The 17341-nt window shown below is 37.3% G+C and overlaps 1 pseudogene; it reads right to left on the bottom strand.

The window, feature by feature from the left end:
- Positions 1–13794: 13794 nt before the first annotated feature.
- LOC130859249 (structural maintenance of chromosomes protein 6-like) lies at positions 13795–17054 on the bottom strand (annotated as a pseudogene).
- Positions 17055–17341: the final 287 nt, after the last annotated feature.

Raw genomic sequence — 17341 nt, 5'->3', positions numbered from 1 at the left:
AATCAGGTGAATTTTTGATGCTAATGTGAAATCATATTAAACAAACTTATCCTTTCCCCAGTAACTATATTAGATCTGTGTGGTTTTAATTTATATTTCCTTATTAACTAATGATAGTAACCACATTTTCATGTGGTTGTTTGCCATGTGTAAATTTTTAATTTTTTTAACAAATGTATTTAGGTATAATGTACATACAACAAACTATGCATATTTAAATTGTACAATTTGATAATTTTGACATGTATGCATCCATGAAACCATCTCCACAACCAAGATAATGAATACATCCATCATCCCAAAAAGTTTCCTCTTGCTCCTTTGTAATCCCTTCCTCTTGCCTCTCTCTCCCCCTCCCCTTTCCCAAGGCAACCACTAATCTGTTTCTGTCACTTTAGATTAGTTTGAATTTTCTAACATTTTAGATAAATGAAGTCACATGGTAAGTACTTTTTTTCTGGCTTCTTTCACTCAGTATTGTTACTTTGAGATCCATCTGTGTTGCATGTATCAATAGTTCATTTATTTTTATTGCTGAGTAGCACTCCATTATATGTATATAATCACAATTTGTTAATACATTTACCTGTTAATGTACATTTGAGTTATTTCCATTTTTTGGCTACTACAAATAAAGCTACCTTGAACAGTTGCAGATTTTTATGGGCATATGTGTTATTTCTGTTTGGTAAATACCAAGGAGGGAATGACTGAGTCATATGTTTAGGTATGTGCTTAACTTTTTAAGAAGCTTCCAAACTGTTTTTCCAAAATGGCCAAACAAAATTAATCTGCATGATGGTGATACTCTACATAGAGAACCCTAAAGACTCCACACAAAAACTATTAGAACTAATAAATGAACTAATAAATGAAGGTAGTAGCAGGATACAAGATTAATATACAGAAATCTGTTGCATTTCTTTATACTAACAATGAAATACCAGAAAGAGAAAGTTAAAAAAGAAATCCTGTTTAAAATTGAATCAAAAAATATGTAAGAATAAACTTAACCAAGGAGGTGAAAGACCTATACACTGAAAACTATAAAATATTGATAAAAGAAATTTAAGATGATTCAAAGAAATAGAAGGATATCTCATGCTTTTGGCGTGGGAGAATTAATATTGTTAAAATGGCCATACTACTCAGAGCACTCTACAGATTTAATGTGATTGCTATCAAAATACCCTGGACATTTTCCACATAGAACAAATAATCCTAAAATTTATGTGGAACCACAAAAGCCTCAGAATTGTGAAAGCGATCCTGAGGAAAAAGAACAAAGCTGGAGGCCTAATTCTCCTAAACTTCAGAATATACTACAAAGCTACAGTAATCAAAACAGCATGGTATTGACACAAAAACAGACACATGTATCAATGGGACAAAATAAGAGCCCAGAAATAAACCCACACACCTATGGCCAACTAATCTACAACAAAGGAGACAAGACTATACAATGGAGAAAAAACAGTCTCTTCAAGTTGTGTGGGGAAAGTTGGACAGCTACATGTAAATCAGTGAAATTAGAAAACTCCCTCACACCATATACAAAAATAAACTCAAAATGGTTTTGAGACCTAAATATAAGACATGACACTATAAAACTCCTAGAAGAGAATGTAGGCAAAACATTCTCGGACATAAATCATAGCAATATTTTCTTAGATCAGTTTCCCAAGGCGTTAGAAATAAAAGCAAAAAATTAAATGGAGCCTAATCAAGTTAAAAAGTTTTTGCACAGCAAAGGAAACCATCAACAAAATGAAAAGACAACCTATGGAATGGAGAAAATATTTGTAAACAATACAACTGAGAAGGGGTTCATTTCCAAAATATATAAGCAGCTCATGCAGCTCAATATCAGAAAAACAACCCAATCCAAAAATGGATGGAAGGCCTAAATAGACATTTCTCCAAAGAAGACGTGCACATAGCCAACAAACACATGAAAAGATGCTCAACATCTTTGGAGAAATGCAAATCAAAACTGCAATGAGGTATCACCTCACACCAGTCAGAATGGCTATCATCAAAAGTCTACAATAATAAATGCTGGAGAGGGTGTGAAGAAAAGTGAACCCTTCTACACTGTTGGAGAGAATGTAAATTGGTGCAGCCACTGGAAAACCATATGGAGGTTCCTTAAAATCTAAAAATAGAACTACCATATGATCCAGCAATCCCACTCCTGGGCATGTATCTGGAAAAGACAAAAACTCTTAAGAAGATACATGCATCCCAATGTTCATAGCAGCACTATTTACAATAACCAAGACTTGCAAACAATCTAAATGCCCATCAGCAGACAACTGATTTAAGAAAATGTAGTATATATACAATGGAATATTATTCAGCCATAGAAAAGAATGAAATACTAACTTTTGTAGCAGCATGGATGGACCCAGAGCGTATCAGACTAAGTGAAGTAAGTCCGAAAGAGAAAGACAAGTATTAGGTGATACTGCTAATATGTGGAATCTAAAAAATAATACAAATGAATCTATATACAAAACAGATACAGACTCACAAACAAATTTAAGATTACGAAAGGGGAAGGGGAGGAGGAATTAGGAGTATGGGATTAACAGATACAGACTACTATAAATAAGATAGATAAACAACAAGGATTTACTGTATAACACAGGGAACTATATTCAAAATCTTGTAATAACCTATAATGGAAAATAATCTGAAAAGAATACGTATATATAACTGAATCACATTGCTGTATATGTGAAACTAACACTATCATAAATCAACTATACTTCAATTTTTAAAAATGTAAATTGCTATGGACAAACACCAAAAAAATTAATCTGCGGACTCGTGACTGCTTTCCAGCATACCCAAGGGTATGCCTACCAAGGGCCAACTGTGTTTCTAAACCTCTTTTTGCCAGTTATGTGTGTTACTGTCGTATAATTTATTGCATTAATCCATGAAATGTGAGTATTGAAAAGTTTGCTTTTACTATTAAAAAGATTAAATGCTTTAGAAAGACTTGCTATAATCAGGTCACTAAAAATTGCTGTTAAATAAGGAGTGGACAAAATAGCTGTGAAAGATTGAAAGATGTCTTAGCCTTGGGTTCCCTCAAAAACAGATACTGAAGCGAAGCTTATGTGCCACTTCTGTGAGGAGGAGTAAAATCCCTGCAGGAATGAGGGGCAGGAGGCATGAAGCAGATACAGAAGGAAACCCAATATCAAGCTGGCTCAGGGCAACTAAATGCTTAATCTCATGGATCAACCTCTGAGAAGCCACATAAACTGCCCCTGGGCAGTATATGAGGGACAAGATGGGGAAAAATGTAGAATAATTTATCCCCCAGTTCTTATCATCTGCCACTCTTCAAAGCTCACCCCCAGAACATCATTCCCCTGAATTTCCAGACCGCACGAGGCTGAGTTCACCTTGACATCAATGGGCAGGAAGCAAGGGGGAACTCAGAGCAACGTGATATGAATGAGGTAGTTAGGAAGGCTGTGCCAGCATGAAATTTTCAGAGTCCACACAGAATGGTGTTGGTAGCAGTGGCTGGAACAAGGGAGGTGAGGCCAAGAGAATCTGATATTGTACAGGGTGTCTGATTTAAGGGGGAATTGAAAAAAATGGAAGGATCTGGACTCAGATTTCTTCATGTCTTCACTTGTGTCTCTGGGTTCTGGTCTGCTTTAAAAATACCAGTTCTGGAAATGATATCCAGTGAGTGTGGTTTGTTTGTGCCAGAAAGATGGCAGACAACACCAATCAGTAAAATCAAACCTAAGGAAAACTTCTTAGCCTTATATCAAAGATAGTTACATGAATGTACCCTTTTATGTTTTAAGTTGGAATTAAAATGTTTACAAGTTGTGTATATATCTTTATACAATGATTTCATTTTCAATTAACTTTTTTAATTATCTGACCAGCCATCCTCAATAATGTCAGATGATAGAACTTATTTATTCTTCCTAAAAGATTAAGTCTTATTGAGTTTTTGGATAATTCTTTGATTTTAATAGTTGGGTGATACTGATTTTTTTAAATTGAAGTATAGTTGATTAACTTTGTTGTGTTAGTTTCAGGTGTACAGCAAAGTGATTCAGTTACATATATATATTCTTTTTCAGATTCTTTTCCATTGTAGGTTATTACAAGATATTGAAGATAGTTCCATATGCTATACAGTGGGATATTGATTTCTTTCAAGATTTATTTTATTATTTATTTATTTAATGTTTGGCTGCGTTGGGTCTTTGTTGCTGCACACGGGCTTTCTCTAGTTGTGGCGAGTCGAGGCTACTCTTCATTGCAGTGCACGGGTTTCTCGTGACAGTGGCTTCTCTTGTGAAGTACAGGCTCTAGGCGCACAGGCTTCAGTAGTTGCAATGTGTGAGCTCAGTAGTTGTGGCACATGGGCTTAGTTGCTCCGCAGCAAGTGGGATCTTCCTGGCCCAGGGCTCGAACCCTTGTCCCCTGCATTGGTAGGTGGATTCTTAACCACTGCGCCACCAGGGAAGCCCCTTGATCTTTTTTTTTTTTTTGGTTTTCATTTCCTTTATTTTTTATTTATTTATTTATTTATTTTTTCTTGGCATTATATTTTATTTTTTTTTATTATTTTTTTGGGGGTACACCAGGTTCAATCATCTGTTTTTTGTTGTTGTTGTTTGTTTTTTTAATTTTTTAATTTTTTTTTGGGGGGGTACACCAGGTTCAATCATCTGTTTCCATACACACATCCCCGTACTCCCTCCCTTCCCCGACCCCCCCCCTCGAGTCCCCCCCCACCCTCCCTGCCCCAGTCCTCCAAGGCATCTTCCATCCTAGAGCTGGACTCCCTTTGTTATACAACAACTTCCCACTGACTATTTTACAGTTGGTAGTATATATATGTCTGTGCTACTCTCTCGCTTCATCTCAGTTTCCCCTTCACCCCCTGCCCCCTCCCATACCTCGAGTTCTCCAGTCCATTCTCTGTATCTGCATCCTTGTTCTTGTCACTGAGTTCATCAGTACCATTTTTAGATTCCGTATATGTGAGTTAGCATACAATATTTGTCCTTCTCTTTCTGACTTACTTCACTATGTATGACAGACTGTAGTTCTATCCACCTCATTACATATAGCTCCATCTCATCCCTTTTTATAGCTGAGTAATATTCCATTGTATATATATGCCACATCTTCTGTATCCATTCATTTGTTGATGGGCATTTCGGTTGCTTCCATGTCCTGGCTATTGTAAATAGTGCTGCAATAAACATTATGGTACAAGTTTCTTTTGGGATTATGGTTTTCTTTGGGTATATGCCCAGGAGTGGGATGACTGGATCATATGGTAGTTCTATTTGTAGTTTTTTAAGGAACCTCCAAATTGTTTTCCATAGTGGCTGTACCAACTTACATTCCCACCAACAGTGCAGGAGAGTTCCCTTTTCTCCACACCCTCTCCAACATTTGTTGTTTCTAGATTTTGTGATGATGGCCTTTCTGACTGGTGTCAGGTGATACCTCATTGTGGCTTTGACTTGCATTTCTCTGATAATTAGTGATGTTGAGCATCTTTTCATGTGTGTGTTGGCCATCTGTATGTCTTCTTTGGAGAAATGTCTATTTAGGTCTTCCGCCCATTTGTGGATTGGGTTATTTGCTTTTTTGGTATGAAGCTGCATGAGCTGCTTGTATATTTTGGAGGTTAATCCTTTGTCCGTTGTTTCATAGGCAATTATTTTCTCCCATTCTGAGGGTTGCCTTTTAGTCTTGTTTATGGTTTCTTTCACTGTGCAAAAGCTTTTAAGTTTCATGAGGTCCCATTTGTTTATTCTTGATTTTATTTCCCTGATTCTAGGAGGTGGGTCAAAAAGGATCTTGCTTTGATGGATGTCATAGAGTGTTCTGCCTATGTTTTCCTCTAGGAGTTTTATAGTGTCTGGCCTTACATGTAGGTCTTTAATCCATTTGGAGTTTATTTTTGTGTATGGTGTTAGGAAGTGTTCTAATTTCATTCTTTTACATGTTGCTGTCCAATTTTCCCAGCACCACTTATTGAAGAGGCTGTCTTTTTTCCATTGTATACTCATGCCTCCTTTGTCAAAGATAAGCTGCCCATATGTGTTTGGGCTTACTTCTGAGTTCTCTATTCTATTCCATTGATCTTCCTTTCTATTTTTGTGCCAGTACCATACTGTCTTGATCACTATGGCCTTGTAGTATAGTTTGAAGTCAGGAAGCCTGATTCCACCAACTCCATTTTTCCTTCTCAAGATGGCTTTGGCTATTCGGGGTCTTTTGCGTTTCCATACAAATCGTAAGATTTCTTGCTCTAGTTCTGTGAAAAATGCCATTGGTAATTTGATCGGGATTGCATTGAATCTGTTAATTGCTTTGGGTAGGGTAGTCATTTTCACAATGTTGATTCTTCCAATCCAGGAACATGGTATGTCTCTCCATCTGTTTGTGTCGTCTTTGATTTCTTTCATCAATGTCTTAAAGTTTTCTGCATACAGATCTTTTGCCTCCTTAGGCAGGTTTATTCCTAGGTATTTTATTCTTTTGGTTGCAATGGTGAATGGGAGAGTTTCTTTAATTTCTCTTTCTGCTCTTCCGTTGTTAGTGTATAGGAATGCAAGAGATTTCTGTGCATTCATTTTGTATTCTGCTACTTTACTAAACTCATCAATGAGTGCTAGCAGTTTTCTGGTAGAGTCTTTAGGGTTTTCTATATATAATATCATGTCATCTGCAAAGAGTGACAATTTTACTTCTTTTCCAATTTGGATTCCTTTTATTTCTTTTTCTTCTCTGATTGCTGTGGCTAAAACTTCTAAAACTATGTTGAATAATAGTGGTGAGAGTGGACACCCTTGTCTTGTTCCTGTTCTTAGAGGGAATTCTTCCAGTTTTTCCCCATTGAGAATGATGTTGGCTTTTGGTTTTTCATATATGGCTTTTATTATGTTGAGATAATTTCCTTCTGTGCCCATTTTCTGGAGAGCTTTTATCATTAATGGATATTGAACTTTGTCAAAAGCTTTTTCTGCATCTATTGAGATGATCATATGGTTTTTATCCTTCAGTTTGTTGATATGATGTATCATGTTGATTGATTCGTATATAGTGAAGAATCCTTGCATCCCAGGGATAAACCCCACTCGATCATGGTGTATGATTTTTTTAATGTGCTGTTGGAGTCTGTTAGCTAGTATTTTGTTGAGGATTTTTGCATCTATATTCATCAGTGATATTGGTCTGTAGTTTTCTTTTTTTGTGACATCTTTGCCTGGTTTTGGTATCAGGGTGATGGTAGCCTCGTAGAATGAGTTTGGGAGTGTTTCGCCTTCTGCAATATTTTGGAAGAGTTTGAGAAGGATAGGTGTTAACTCTTCTCGAAATGTTTGATAGAATTCGCCCATGAACCCATCTGGTCCTGGGCTTTTGTGTGTTGGGAGATTTTTAATCACTGCCTCAATTTCCGTACTTGTGATTGGTCTGTTCATGGTTTCTATTTCTTCCTGGTTCAGTCTTGGAAGATTGTATTTTTCTAAGAATGTATCCATTTCTTCCAGGTTATCCAGTTGATTGGCATATAGTTGCTTGTAGTAGTCTCTCATGATGTTTTGTATTTCTGAGGTGTCCATTGTTACTTCTCCTTTTTCATTTCTAATTCTGTTGATTTGCATCTTCTCCCTTTTTTTCTTGATGAGTCTGGCTAATGGTTTATCAATTTTGTTAATCTTCTCAAAGAACCAGCTTTTAGTTTTATTTATTTTTCTTATGGTTTCTTTCCTTTCTTTTTCATTTATTTCTGCTCTGATCTTTATGATTTCTTTCCTTCTGCTCACTTTGGGGTTTCTTTGTTCTTCTTTCTCTAGTTGTTTTAGGTGTAAGGTTAGGTTGTTTATTCGATCATTTTCTTGTTTCTTAAGGTAGGACTGTATTGCTATAAACTTCCCTCTTAGAACTGCTTTTGCTGCGTCCCATAGGTTTTGGGTTGTTGTGTTTTCATTGTCATTTGTTTCTAGATATTTTTTGATTTCCTCTTTGATTTCTTTAGTGATTCCTTGGTTGTTTAGGAGTGAATTGTTTAGCCTCCATGTGTTTGTATTTTTTGCAGTTTTTTTCCTGTAATTGATATCTAGTCTCTTGGCGTTGTGGTCTGAGAAGATGCTTGATATGATTTCAATTTTCTTAAATTTGCCGAGGTTTGATTTGTGACGCAAGATGTGATCTATCCTGGAAAATGTTCCGTGTGCACTTGAGAAGAAAGTGTAGTCTATCGTTTTTGGATGGTATGTCCTATAAATATCAATTAAGTCGAGATGGTCTAATGTGTCCTTTAAAGCTTGTGTGTCTTTATTTATTTTCTGTTTGGATGATCTGTCCATTGATGTAAGTGGGGTGTTCAAGTCTCCCACTATTATTGTGTTACTGTCGATGTCCCCTTTTATAGCTGTTAGCATTTGCCTTATGTATTGAGGTGCTCCTATATTGGGGGCATAGATATTTACCATTGTGATATGTTCTTCTTGAATGGATCCCTTGATCATTATGTAGTGTCCTTCCTTGTCTCTTGTAATAGTCTTTACTTTAAAGTCTAATTTGTCTGATATGAGTATTGCTACTCCAGCTTTCTTTTGACTTCCATTTGCATGGAATATCTTTTTCCATCCCTTTACTTTCAGTCTATATGTATCCCTTGGTCTGAAGTGGGTTTCTTGTAGGCAGCATATAGAAGGGTCTTGTTTTTGGATCCATTCAGCCAGTCTGTGTCTTTTGGTTGGAGCATTTAATCCATTGACATTTAAAGTGATTATTGACATGTGTGTTCCAATTACCATTTTCTTAGTTGTTTGGGGTTTGTATTTGTAGGTGTTTTCCTTTTCTTGTGTTTCCTACTTAGAGAAGTTCCTTTAGCACTTGTTGTAAGGCTGGTTTGGTGGTGCTGAATTCTCTTCACTTTTGCTTGTCTGGAAAGCTTTTGATTTCTCCATAGGATCTGAATGAGATTCTTGCTGGGTAGAGTATTCTTGGCTGTAGGTTTCTCTCTTTCAGGACTTTCAGTATATCCTGCCATTCCCTTCTGGCCTGCAGAGTTTCTGTAGAAAGGTCAGCTGTTATCCTTATGGGTTTTCCCTTATATGTTGTTTGTTGCTTTTCTCTTGCTGCTTTTAATATTTTTTCTTTGTGTTTAATTGTCATTAGTTTGATTAATATGTGTCTTGGTGTATTTCTCCTTGGGTTTATTCTGTATGGGACTCTCTGTGCTTCTTGGACTTGGTTAATTATTTCCTTTCCCATGTTGGGGAAGTTTTCCACTTGAACCTCTTCAAATATTTTCTCAGACCTTTTCTTGTTTTCTTCTTCTTCTGGGATGCCTATGATTCAAATGTTGGTACGCTTAATGTTATCACTGAGGTCTCTGAGACTGTCTTCTAATCTTTTTATTCTTTTTTCTTTTTCCTGCTCTGTGGCATTTATTTCCCCCATTCTATCTTCCAACTCACTTATTCGTTCTTCTGCTTCAGTCATTCTGCTGGTTATAGCATCTAGAGTATTTTTAATTTCAGTTATTTTGTTATCCATTGCTGTTTGTTTTTCTGAGTTCCTATGAACTGTTTCTTGTACTTTCTCTATTTTGTTATAGCGATTTTGTATCATTTTTACTATCATTACTCTAAATTCTTTTTCAGGCATTTTTCCTATTTCCTCCTCATTGATTTGGTCTTGTGGGTTTTCTTCCTGCTCCTTTGCCTGCATGGTGTTTCTTTGTTTCCTCATGGTTGTCCAAACTTTTGGGGTTGCTTGTCCTGGCGATAGAGGTGTTTATAGAAGACTGTCCAAGCCTCAGACTAATGTCCAAGTATTGGATTAAACGAATATTAAGTCTAGGAAACACATACATGTATAAGACACACAATTACTGAATCCTTTAGGACAAAGGCTCTAGAAAAACCTGACAGAACCCCAGTGTACTATCAGATATTCAAAGAGAAACCCAACAGAAATTGACAACTGAAACAGAGCAAATCAGAGACAAAAGCAAAAGCAAACAAACAAACAAATAACACCTTACACATACAAACATTAATCCAGGGAGATTTTGTAAGCTAGGATCAAATATAGAAAAGAGCCAGAGTACCACCAGAGAGAATGGAGATTCTCAGAATGTAATTAGACAGCTGTACTAAGAACTAAGATAAAGACAAAAGCCTAATATTAAATACCACGGCAGTACGTCATCTGGAGAGTAGAGCAAGGTGTCTGAGCAGACCGATAGTGTTGCTTATAAGTATGTTAAGATAAAATAAACTTAAAATGGCTGGAAGAAAGGGGAACAGAAGAGCGTAATGTGGTTGGAAATATGCAAATAAAAAGAAAGGAATAGAAATGTATAAAAAATAGGGATGAAAGGAAAGTATGAGAGATATATTGTCCGTACTACCGAAAACTTAGCTAGATATAGAAGTATATAAAAAGGAAAAAAAAAAAAAAAGAATAAAAAATATCATTAAAAAATTATGTTATAAAACTTGTAGATCCCTTAGGGCTAAGATCGTATTTAATAATGAAAAAAAAAAAAGAGAGAGAGAGAGAGAGAAAGAGAAAAAGAAAAAGAAAAAGAAAAAAAAAAAAAAAAACTCCAGAACTGATCCCAGACTGGACCAGTTCAATAGGTATTGATACTACTATTTCTGTTTCCTTAGCGTCTCAGCTGTAAGTGTCCTTCTCCTTGCCTTGGGTTTTTTTGCATTATTCTGTGACCAGCAGAGGTTCCTTTATTGTTCGTCTGTAAGCATTGGTGTGTGGGGAGGGAGAGGGTACAATAGTGGCTCCTTCTCCTGGGAGTGAGTGAGCAGTGGTGCACTGTTGTTTCAGTCGGGCTTGGAGGTGCTTGATGCAGAGGGACGCTGGTGGCTCAGGCGTAAACAGAAAGTCTTAGAGTTGGGCCTCTCTTGGGTTTTTTGTTGTTGTTGTTGCTGTTGTTGTTGTTTTTTTTTTTCTCTCGGCAGCCTCCCTGCTGCTGGCGTTGCAAAGGGTTTTAATCTAGCCCCGCCCGAGCGCCTGAGGGTGCTTGTTATCCCTGAGCGCCTTAGTTGGCCCGCAGGGAGGCCGAAAGAGAGAGAGAGGCTATGCGCGTGGCTCCTCCCCCCCCCCCCCCGCCCTTGAGCCTGCAGCCTCCAGTCGCCATCATGGCCGGGCAGCTCTCAGGGATGGGCGCTCCTCTCCGCGGACCTCCTCCCTCCTGTCCTCTCGGTCCGTCACCCTATGGGCAACAATGTTTCTCACCCTGAACCAGCTCTCTGGTTCCCACACTCCCGCTCCTGGACTCTCCGTTCAGCCACGGATGGATGTCTCGGTCCGGGAACGCTGAGCTGCGCTGCGGACCCTCCGTGTGTTTCACACTCCCTCCCGTCTGCCACAGCTCCGCCGCTTCACCCTCTTTGAGCCGTCGTAGATGCCTCCCTACCGGCTATGTCGGGCTCCCCGCGGTCCTTTCTGGTGTCGGAGGCCGTCTGCTGGTGTTCTGCTGGTTCTCTGTGGGAATTACTGCGTCCTTCTGTGCATTCCCAATGCATCTGTGGAGAGGGATGCACTCCACGTCTCTCTACTTCGGCGCCATCTTTTTCAATCTCTTCCCCTTGATCTTTTAATAACAGATTAATTGTGCTGTAATTCACATACCAAAAATTTATTCTTTGAAAGTGTGCAATTCAGTGATTTTTAGTGTATTTACAAAGTTGTGCAACCATCATCACTATGTAATTCTAGAATGTTTTCATCACCCCAAAGAGAGGCCACGTACACATTTGCAGTGATTCCTGTTCTCCCTTTCCCCTAGTCCCTGGCAACTACTACTCTACTTTCTGTCTCTATGCATTTGCCTGTTCTGAACATTTCATATAAATGGAATCATGCAAAATGTGGCCTTTTGTATATGGCTTCTTTCACTCAGTATAGTGTTTTCAAATTTTCATCCATGTTGTATCATGTATCAGCGCTCCATCACTGTTTCTGGCCAAATAACATTTCACTGTGTAAATGTAACACATTTTGTTCATCCATTCATCTGTTGGTGGATGAGTTGATTCCAGTTTTTAGCTGTTTTCCATAATGTTGCTATACACATTTATGTACACGTTTTTGTACAGCTATATGTTTTCAGTTCTCCCGATAAATACCTAGGAGCAGAATTACTGGGTCATATGGTAGCTCTATGTTTAACTTTTTGAGGAACTGCCAAACTATTTTCCACCGCAGCTGAGCCATTTTATATTCTCAACAGCAGAATACAAGAGGTTCAATTCCTCCACATCCTTGTTATTTTCCATTTTTTATTATAGCAATACTAGGAGGTATGAATTGGTGTTTCATTGTGGCTTTGATTTTTATTTCCCTAATGACTAATGACGTTGAGCATCTTTTCATGTGCTGATTATATCTTCTTTGGAGACATATCTACTCAAATCCTTTACCCATTTTAATGGGATTGTTTTTTGTTTGTTTGTTTGTTTGTTTTTTTAGTTGTGGCGCACAGGCTTAGTTGCTCCATGGCATGTGGAATCTTCCCAGAGCAGGGCTCAAACCAGTGTCCCCTGCATTGGTAGGCGGATTCTTTACCACTGCGCCACCTGGGAAGTCCGGGATTGTTTTTTTATAGTTGAGTTGTAAGAGTTCTTTATATATTCTGGATATAAGTCCCTTATCAGATGTGTGACTTGCAAATATTTTCTCTCATTCTGTTTTTTTCTCTTTCTTAATGGTGTCCTTTGAAGTATAAAAGTTTTTAATTTTGATGAAGTCCAATTTATCTATTTTTTTCTTTTGTTGCTTGTGCTCTTGGTGTCATAAGAAACAGTTGCCTAATCTAAGGTCATGAAAATTTACTCCCGTGTTTTCTTCCAAGAGTTTTTCGTTAGCGCTTACATTTAAGTTGATTGTTTAATCTATCATCTTGGAATTCATGGAATTTAATATGAATACTACCTACTTACTTTTTTAGCCCTCCTTCTATTACCTGGAAAACATATGGCAGTTTGATTCTAAGTTTATTCACAAATGCAAGACTGGGGACTGCTCTGGGAGGGGTGAGCATGAAGGCTGGAAGGGAAGTTGCTGGGAGTCCATTCCCAGGAGGAGCTGGTGAGAGAAACAGGCCCCAGCCACTAGCCTCACTCAGAGCTGGAGGAAGTGTGGGGGAAACACAAAGGTACTGCCAACATGTCAGTTCAGGCCCACTGACAGGGGTTATCTTAAGTACAGTGACTTATCCAAAGTTGCAGTGGCTGTGGTTTTCACATGCTCCTACAGTTAGTGAATACACATGCTGTGATCAGTGAGATTAATATCTGTCGTTTTCTAAATATTAGCTCTAATAGGTGACAGCAAAATAGTGCCTGTGATATAAGCTTGTAGACTTTCTGAGCAATTATTAACTTTTTATGTCCCAGGATATATCTTAGAGTTTTGATAATGTGCTATGATAAATACCTGTTACCCATTTCAAATTTAGTAGACTACACAGAAATGTCTAAGAATGCTTTTAAGTCATTGCAGGGACATGCCTGCTAATAAGGACTAAAACATTTGGACCCAGCAACCTCTTGTGGCTACCTCATGAGTTTGATCATTGAACTCATTAGGTGCCCTGTCTTTAAAGAACAACATTGTTAATTGTGCTTTTAACAACATAGGACTAAAACAAGATGCATGTTAACAGCTATTGATACCTGCTAGAAGAAACGTGTGTTAGGCAAGGAAGTGCAGCTGGTGATGAAATGTCCATGTCAGTGAATACTGAAGTTACGTGCAGATTAATGAAATAAGACTTTGTGTGTCTGCTGATGTTAATCGAAAATTCTGATATCCTTTGTTTCCCTCTCCAGACTGAACTGATATAGTAACAGTTTCATTCCTATGGTCAAAATTCATTTTTCCACAAATAGGCTCGCTGAGATAATAAGTTGTCAAAGTACAATTTGAATTGTAAAGTCAAAGACCTTATAAATTATTGATATGTTTTGTATCTGTGGGCTCCTATTTCTTCCAGTAATTTAATAAATCTTTCAAAAGTTTATTATCAAGATGTTTCTCTTGCTTCTTAGTACTGCCTCATTATTTCCTCTTGATCTCCATAACTAGCATGTTCTGCCTGTTTCTTTTGTCTTAATCTATTAATTTCTTTGTCTAGAATCGATGCAGAATTTTTTCTTCTATCTACTCTGGGCAGATTTATCTTCCTTTTTTGTGACTTTTTTTCCTCTAGTTCTTTTTCTTTCATATGTAGTTCTTATTTCTTTTTATTTAAAGTATCCAAGTGTTCTTTTTGTTTTTCTTCATAATGCCATTTCTCTCATTTCTGGTTATCCACTTCGGAACCAGGTTTGATTCAGCCTGGAGCAGATCTGCGAGCTGATTAATTTTCAGTTTAATTGCTTCATATTTGTTTTCTGCTTGTATTTTCAGACTTTTAAGATGTTCCATGTTGTCTTTTCATTATTCCACATTCTTCTCAACTATTTTCATTTTTATTTTATTTTCTTGAGCTTCGTCTTCCAAGGTTGTAACATCTACAGACTGGGATTCTTCTATATTCTCAAGTTCCCACATTCTAGAAATACTTTTTTTTTTAAATTTTCATCTTAATTCTTTATAACGTAGTTGGCACCTTCGAAGAAAATTTTTGTTGTGTTTAATATCCTTTTCAAGGATAGACAAATGTTGCTGAAGATTTAATATCTGTGTTTACATGTTTTCAGGCTCCTTCTCCAGGTCACTTTGAAATAAATCCACATCTCTGCTTAGAAACTTAGGTCTTGTATTTTAAGATAAATAGTAACATCCTGCAAAAGCTTGATCAGCATCAGCAGTAAAAGCTACAATTCTTGGGTAGCTTTAGGACTGCATTACAGCACGAACTACACAATTATTTTTGATTAGTAGCACTGTCTCTATGCCTCTCATGTCAATTAGGCTGTTTGCAACAACTACATTTTATTTCTAAAGCTGTCAAAACTGTTGCATACTGAATGATAAGCAGCTCTGTGTCTAACATCATACATCTTATTCCAAAACTCAGAAACTATTATCTGTGGCTATGAGTTCCCTGGTGAATAAAACCTTTTCATCTGTGCCTGAAGCATTCTTTCGTCAGCATAATTATGCAACAATAGGTTTGCAGAAGTCCTTTTAAGCAAGATTCAATAGCCAGAGCAAGCTCAGTGTCCCAAAGATGAATACAAGCTCTTGAAGAGCCTATAGGTTTATAGGTAAAATGTCTACATCTATAAGCATCATCTCTGGCTTCAAGAAGAGTTGGAACATGAGGGCCAAGTTCTTTAAGTAGATAGGTATTACTGTCTTTCAGTTCTTCAGTTGCCTCTGATCATATGCTTCACATCTAATTCTTCTCTCTTAATGCTGGTATGTTATTCTTTGTCCTTTTCTATGGCTTGCTAAAATTGTTCCATCTCTTGATTAACTGAACTTTTCTTGATCCTGTAGGGCCTTTACACTCTCTCTTTTTTAATACATATAATTTTTGAGTATAGTTGATTTAAAATGTGTTAGCATTCTGCTGTACAGCAAAGTGACTCAGTTATACATATACATATATCCACTCTTTTTTTTAGATTATTTTTCCATATAGATCATTACAGAGTATTGGAAAGAGTTCCCCGTGGTATACAGTATGTCCTTATTGTGCCAATCCCAATCTCCCAATTTATCCCTCCCCCACTTTCCCCCCAGTAACCATAAGTTTGTTTTCTACATCTGTGACTCTGTTTCTGTTTTGTAAATAAGTTCACTTGTACCATTTTTTTTTAGATTTCACATATAAGTGATATCATATGATATTTGTCTTTCTCTATCTGACTTACTTCACTCAGTATGACAGTCTCTAGGTTACACTCTTTTTTAACCAAGAGAATTTTTTTGCCTTTTCAGCTGCTCAAGTTCCAAAAATGGATTAGCACTCTCTCTCTTTTTTTTTTTTTTTTTTTTTTAGTTCTTCAGTGCTTTTGCAAAGCTTCTCATCATCTTTCTTTAATGTTCTATGCACATTTAGGGAATGGTTATATAAAACTTCAGCTTCATTATAGGCCCTTTTCTTAGGAGTAACATTTGCTTTCAATACCATGCATTCTGGTGTTCATGCATTTGTCTCTTGACTAATCTTTTCTATTTTATCTTGAATATCCTTGTATTTTTTCTGCTTCATTAAGTCTGACCTACTGTTCTTCCTGTCAAGTCTAGTAGCACAGTTTTCTCTAATTTTTATATTATCTCTGATAGCATTCAGTTGTTTTTTCAGTTTCACTGACCACTGCCCAAGCCATTTCACATATCAAGTATCTTAAATTAGCCTTCATTGTACTTAAACCAGTAATACTTTGAAAACGTTCTTCTTTCTCTAAACACTGGCGCTTTAGTTCAATAAATTACTCTTCCTTGATTTATCTACTCCTATGTTCTTTCTTTTGTTTCCATAATGTATAAATAATCTTCCTTCATCTGTTCAGGTTGGGTTGCTTTCATGAAGAATTTGTATTTGTCTCCCTCAATTTTAGACAGTTGTTCATCTCTTGTATTAAAACAGAAACTGGATTATCCACCTGTACAATGTGTTAAAATGACCAGGAACTGCAACCAGCTCTTCTTTCCTAGTAGAAGCCACAGTTTCCATTTCACTTTTTAATTTATAAGATCGACTTCCGTCCATGTTGATGGGATGTCGCACAGCTATAGAGTCACCATACATGTGTTTTATAGGCATCACCTCCGTTGTTCCTTAATGTTATTGAGATAGCTGCTGAGTTCCATTGTTGCCAACAACAAAGCTGATATTAGAACCAAATTTAAAGGATCTAAGCATTGAATGACACATGAAGTTTCTTAGCTGAATACTCTCAATTATCCCAATTTCTGCTGCAAAGTAGAAGTATCATTAGTGAAAGAAGCTGTACATTCATCTTCCTCACTTTATCAAAATCCTCCAACTCTTGTCTCAGTCTTTTGGCATTTTTAGAAGAGAAGAAACTTTCTCCCTCTCTTTTGGCCATCAGGTTTCAAACAAGTTGAAGTCTCCTCAAGGAACCGATCAGCGGGACTGTCACGGAGCAACCCGATGCTAAGACCACCCGGGGGGCATCCTGGCCTCACCTGACCGCCATTGGCCCACCAGAACTGTGTGCCTACTACCCAGTGCTCTGCACCTGCCCCTGTTGTTTTTCTAATTTCATGAGACAGATTTTTAGATCATAAGTTTTTCCGTCTTCCTTTTTTCCTAACATGTACATTTTATATGCTGTAAATTTCCCTCTCAGCACGGCTTTTACTGCATCCCACA

This window comes from Hippopotamus amphibius, chromosome 8, assembly GCF_030028045.1.
Source record: "Hippopotamus amphibius kiboko isolate mHipAmp2 chromosome 8, mHipAmp2.hap2, whole genome shotgun sequence".
Taxonomy (NCBI): Eukaryota; Metazoa; Chordata; class Mammalia; order Artiodactyla; family Hippopotamidae; genus Hippopotamus; species Hippopotamus amphibius.
Note: the sequence above shows the minus strand (reverse complement) of the source record. Positions and strands in the feature narration are given on the sequence as shown.